The 6,499-nt window shown below is 38.3% G+C and overlaps 1 protein-coding gene across 3 annotated transcripts in view; it reads left to right on the forward strand.

Annotated features, from left to right (window-relative positions):
• LIMA1 (LIM domain and actin binding 1) overlaps positions 1 to 6,499 on the forward strand; it is a 94,115-nt gene continuing 87,616 nt past the window's right edge. For 2 of the 3 annotated variants that reach the window (XM_005877295.2, XM_005877294.2), the window contains exon 1: positions 7 to 79. The gene's annotated coding sequence lies outside the window, so the exon portion shown is untranslated. Of the gene's footprint in view, positions 80 to 526; positions 610 to 6,499 lie in introns of all 3 variants that reach the window. The other variant, XM_005877293.2, reaches the window with a different exon arrangement.

The following is a 6,499-nucleotide window of genomic DNA, read 5'->3' on the forward strand; positions in this document are numbered from 1 at the left end:
CGCGACAGGTCGCGAGGCAGAGCGCCTGGGATCCGGGCAGCGCTGGTGCCGGCGCGGAGAAAAGACCGCTTTCAGCCAGGTAAGGGCCTTCCCTCCCCGCATCCTCCACAGCCGAAGAGTGAAGTGCGCGGACCTCGGCTTTCCTCCACACCTTCTCCCTCCCGCGACTCAGGGGCCGGGGGCGCACAGGGAGGGCGGACCCGTACCCTCGGAAGCGGGAGTGGAGGAACCGCGGATTCTCTGCTCTTTCTTCACTTTTGGGTACTGCTCTGGGGTTGGAAGTAATGACATAGGGCTGAGCCTTTGCTGCCTGAGGGAGGAAGCTGATAGGAACTCCCTCTTCTTAAATCGGGAGCACTCCTTTCTAACTCTGTATGTTTTGATGTGGTGGAAGGGGGTGACCGTTCATCTATATTCAAAAGAATATCCCAAGGACATACTATTATGATATTCAACTGCTCATGTCCCTTCTTTATTTTCAGCCATTCCCTCTCTCTTTGACTTTTCTGCCTTTCCATTCTGCCAGTTAAACTCTGTGTGAGACACATCCTTGTGTTGAGAACATAGCAGTCCTTGCAGCCGGATGTACCATCCCCGCATCGCTATCGTGTATGTATTGCTGGCACCTGTCACTAACCTACGTAGGTGTTAATATGAGGTAACTGTACACCCTGACGACACCTACTAGCCCTGAAGTTGTAGGTGCTAGGAGCGAACCATCTGGCGCTTGTCCTTGCCTCCTTCTGGCGCTTACAACAACTGAGTTTAGCTGATCCTGGCGAGAGATAGTTGAACTACTATTGTCTTTCACTTAATTCCAGCTTTCAAAAGCCTACCTAATCCAGATGGTCCTATCAACTTGACCTGTTAAGTTAGTCAAGGTACTTAGAGAGTTATCAGCCTTTAAGACAATGCCTCTGTAGGGGGGGCGGGGTGTCTTCTTTTGAATGAAAGAGTCTTCCTTTTGCTCTTGATTTCAGTGGTTAAATAGAATACTTTTTATCTGCATAATTACTAATACTATTCACAAATGGTGAATTCACAGTTCTAGGAACTGTGAAGTAGCACTTTCTTTTGAGGTTTGATGTATACACAAAAGAAGATGACCCTTAGCCAACATTTCTAAGTTCCTGTGGAGTTATAGCCTGGATGAAGGATGATCACGTTTTAAGTAGCCCTTCAAGAAGTTGCAGAGTTAGCAGGGGAGAAGGTTTTAAAGGAAAAAATAAAGAAAGCTGTGCATGCACATATATTTCCTTGTTTTGCATCAATAGAAAAACACACAACAGAGCAATATGTAATTACTTTAAAAACATTTCTCTCTCTCTCTCTTTTTTTTTTTACCATACATTTATTAAGTGCCTCTTGTTTTGTCAGTCCTACTGTGGATTCAAAGTTCCAAATGGCCAACTGTAAAAGAGCTTAAAATCAAAAGGTTAGGTAGATCAGTGCCTATAATTTACAATATTAGTGAGGCCAATGCTATACTATAGATCAGCCCAGAGTGCTATGGGAGCACGGAGAATAGTTTGTGTTTGTGTGTTTGTTTTTTAATTCTTTTAGTTTTCCTTAAAAACAAAACAAAAAAGTAAACAACCACAATAGTAAAAACCTTTGAGTAATAGGGTTCTCTTCAATTCATGAATTTGTATCATTCCTATTTCTTACCTTGCATTCTGTCACCATTATGGCCTTTTCAAGATGGGCTTATGTCCTGTTGTTAGCACTTTAGCAGTTCAGTAAATAGTTGGTGGAGCTATTTTCACTGTTCTCTAATGAGCCTGGAAGTGTTGTTATCAGGTAGTTCCTGAACTGTAGAGCTACTGGGAAGAGAATAGAGTATTGGCAACATTAGTAAAGCAGTGCCATTTTGTAAAAATTGCTCCATTGTGTAACTTTGTTTAACTTGGTACATTCAAACTTCGTTCTAGACTCTGGTTAAAGGTGGCCCAGATCTCAACCTTCTAATAATTCTAAGAAAAGAAAGCTTCCGAAGTGAAAGCAATTCTATTAACAGCATACCTTGGTAACAGAGGATACTTTTTCTTGCTAAGGTGTCCTCAAAATGTCTTTCTATTTCTTTTTTCTTTGGCGGTGGGGATAGGGTGGATAGATAGGTGGAGAAGGAAAGAGTCAGAAGTGTTTGAAGATTCTTTGTAGAGTTTTGATTATCTGAAGTCTGTAGCAGTCTTGAGTGCTCGTCATATAACTGTAGGCTTTTTAAAATTGCCTATTGTGTGCCAGTGCCCTGGTATACAGAGGATGAACATGACATGGTCCCTTCTCTGTAACTATGTTTTTCATTTTTTAAGTAGGATTGTGAGTTAATAATACAGATGTTGGTTGTTTCGTTTGGTAATTTGAGCCATGATACTTGTTGAACATGTTTCTTTGACATTGCTCACCTCTTTTCTTTCTGTTTACACTCTAGGAAAGTGGTCTCCACCAGGAATTTTTAGAAAGGTATATTTGCATGTAATTTGGGTACCTACAATGATTACATTGTTTTCTTACGATGTTTTCAAGTACAGACGTTCTTCAAAGACACACAGACAAAAAAGAATGTTGAGAGTATGGGAGATCATTGGACAAGTTTGCCATAAAAGGCCACCTAACCACAGATTGGGAGAATTTGTCATTATTTATATTGACCATGAAACTAGTTTTAGGCATTCTTAATTCCATACACTCAGAAGTAGATGATCTTCATTTAGATTGGAATTGTACTCTTTCTGCAGATAGAAAGGTGTGTAACTTGGTTCTGAAGTCAGGAATCTCCATAAGAAAAGATTGTTGGTTTTTTTTAAAGGTTGCTCTGGTCTTTCACTGTATTTTTTTGATAGGAAGTTAAAGTACTTTATTTTAGATTGTGTACAGTAATCTCTAGGTGACGTTAAATCACTTAACCCAGACTCTCAAAGTTCTTTAGTAACAAATGAGTGGTTGTAAATTGAGTAATTTCTACTTAATGATTACAGAATTGAGATTCTGTGGTAAATGGTGCTCTTGGTAGGACCATACTGATATGTTTATTCTATGGCTAGATGCAAAGTCCTTGAGCCTCAGTCAAGTTATTGATTGTGCTAATGAAGACCTCTTTTCATAAAAAGGACAAGGTTTGACCCAACAAGCAATTCATTATTCAGCATGTCAAATGACTTCCTTAAACTTGAAAACGTTTCTAGAGACTTCACATGTCTAGTTATAAGAAGTTAACATGATACCATAAAAATTTAGATTATTTTTATTTTCTTTCAAAGAATTTCTTAATAATGCTACTCTGACACCAAGAACTTTCATATTTAGAAAAAAATGCAACTTCTTTGTACTTCTGATAACATGTGTGGAGCTGTTTTTCTCTCTTATTTATCCTATAACAGAGCTTACTATTTAAAAATCTTACAATTTCTCAAACATGTTTTCTCTTGCATGCCAAAGTATTGCCAATTTTTGTTTCATTACCTATAGATCAGTAACCCAGATATGCTTTTACTTGGCTTTAGCTTTCTACAATTTTTTTTTTCTTCCATAAATTGAAATCAAGCAAATGGCCCAGGAGTTCTTTTCCTCATAGTCAGTTTTACTGAACAGGTAACACTTGCTCAGATTTAGCTTCCATCTCCAGTACTAGAGGAAATCTGTCTGCCTATACATAGTCCCAGTGATTTCCCTCTAATGGCCCTGTCACTATCCTTACCACATGGCAACATTTGACCAAGAGGACAACTTTTCTGGTTCTTCCTATCATTTGGCTTTCTTGATGTGACTCTACCTGGTTCTCCATCTTCTATTCAAACCACTTCCTCCCATGGTCCTTCATTAGGTCACAATCTTTTTGCCCCTTAAATGTGGGTATTTGCCATGGCCCTGTCCAGAATCTTATTCTCATTATACTCTTTCCCTGTGCAATTTTATCTGCTTTAACACCTCCATGCGAGTGACGTGCAAATTTATCTTTAAAAAAAAAAACACACGGTAAGCCAGCTTGTGTGGCTCAGTGGTTGAGCGTGGACCTATGAACCAGGAGGTCACAGTTCAATTCCCGGTCAGGGCACATGCCTGGGTTGCAGGCTCGATCCCCAGTGGGGGGCGTGCAGGAGGCAGCTGGTCAATGATTCTCTCTCTTCATTGATGTTTCTATCTCTCTCTCCCTCTCCCTTCCTCTCTGAAATCAACAAAAATACATTTAAAAAACACACGTTAATAATATAATATACATATATACAATTCTTGTTTTATTTTCACAAATACAACTATACATTCACATTTAGAAAATAAGAAGTACATATACTAATTATAAAAAACCTGGGACAAATTAATTATAAAGAAGATAAAATATTTTATATGTTCCAGAGAGAACTATAATTTGATGTATTTCATTTCAGTCTTTTTTTTCTTTATGCACAAACATACACACACTCACAAACACAAAGCTAATTGGGTTCATACTATTACAGTAGATACAGTTTTGTATCTGCTTTTTTATTTACATTATATCATAGTTTTTTATGGCATGAAAATCATTTTAAAACAATTTTAGTGGATGTTTTATGCCATATTGCATTGATGTTGCATAATTTAACTATGCACTTGGGTGTTTTGATTGTTACATTATTAATAAGTGAAAAAATTTGAGAATAAGTTTATGCATAAATCTTTGTACAAATCACTCATTATTTCCTTAGATTAGATTCCCAGAAGTTGAATTACTGTGTCAAAGGGGATGAAAATTTAAAATTACTAAACTTCCTGCCAAATCCCCTTTTCATGAAGACTAGGTTAATTAACATTCTCACCTGCAGTGATTGTGAGTGCTCATCATATTGCATTCTTCATAACATTGAATATTATTTTTTAATCTTTACTAATTTGATAAGCAAGAGTTATTTAATTTGTATTTCTTTGTTAGTGAGAGTGAACATTCTTCATACATTCATTTCAATTTCTTCTTCTATGAATTGTAATTTGTTTAATTCATTCCCATTTTTATTTGGGCCTTAACATTATAATTATGTTGTTTTTCTCTCTGGGGTTCTTTCATTTATTTGGGGGAGAGAGTATAGGTCTGTATTAAGCCAAATTGAATAAGTGGAGTGACAAAGTAGAAAGTGTACAAGAAGTGTGAATTGTGGTGTTTTAAATGCCCATTGCTATGAGAAGCCAGAGCTTGTGATGGCTGAAGCAGCACTGCAAACAAAAAGGGTGCTGGCTGACTTAGGAGTCAGGATTCCCAACTTGGTGTTGGAAACTAACCACTTAGGTTATCCTGAGTAAATCATTCATCCTCTCTGAGCTTCATCTGTAAAGTAAGAAGGTTGGGCTCTTGATTCCAAAGTCCATACAACCTGGATGACTTTTGATCACTGCTCACTGTATATTCTGAAATTATTTTATCTCCCATTCTTAATCTTCATCCATTTTAAATATATAGAATCTGAGGAAAGACTGGGTACAGCAAAGGCAATTTTCACAGGGGTAGCAAGGCTTAATGCAGCCTAGTGGCAATTTAATGGTTTGCGCCCAATGGACAATAGAAGTTGCATAGATTGACACTTGGCAACTTGGTAAAGTAAGTCTGAAAAGCCCTGCTGATCTATGCCACAAAGCACCATCATCTCTAGTGAATGTAAAGCAAGTCTTATGTTATAAGAGGTTTAAGTTGCCATGACAAGTTATTTAACAACTTTCACTATTTCACAGGGAAACTATCCTTAGTGTTTTTCTTTGTGATGTGTGTATAAGCTCTTCATTTTAAGAATATCAGTTCTTTTGTTTAACTAGTTAATTGTCTTTTAATTTTGTACATGATTTATTATTATCTATAGATCTTTTTCTTTGGGACTTTTTTCTTGCTTTCATGCTTAGAAGTCTTTTCTTATCCAGAGGTGGATTAAGTATTCACTTCAATTTGCTTCTAATTTTTATGGTTTTACTTTTTATATTTAACTAGAGGCCCTGTGCATGAAATTTGTGCACTGGTAGGGTCCCTAGCAGCTGCTGGCTGCTGGCCCGGAGCCTCCCTCCCTTCCCCCTGGTCGAACTCCCAGACAAACTCCCGGTCGAGGGGACAATTTGCATACTATGCTTTTATTATATAGGATTTTTTAATTTTTCTTTTTTACTTTGGAATACCAAAGCAATATGTTTAGTGCCTTTGCATATTTCTGAGCTTCAAATCCATATTTCCAACTACCTGGTAGACCATGTGGGTAATCCCTATATAGGCAGCCCTAGGGTTATGTTGGACTCGATCTATGTTGTTTCGTGGTTATGTCGCCATCTCCCATTTATTTATATAAAAGAAAAAGTTCCATTATTTTGATGTATATACATATGTGCTTTATGTTTTTTATTATTTACTAGAGGCCCAGTGCACGAATTCGTGCACAGCCGGGGAGGGGATGCGGGAGGTTGGCTGGCAGGCCTGCCCCCGATGGGCGGGGGGAGTCGTGGGCAGGGCTGGCCAGGGGGGGGGGCCGTGGGCAGTTGGCTGGCCAAC

This window comes from Myotis brandtii, unplaced genomic scaffold (genome assembly GCF_000412655.1).
Source record: "Myotis brandtii unplaced genomic scaffold, ASM41265v1 scaffold517, whole genome shotgun sequence".
Lineage (NCBI taxonomy): Eukaryota > Metazoa > Chordata > Mammalia > Chiroptera > Vespertilionidae > Myotis > Myotis brandtii.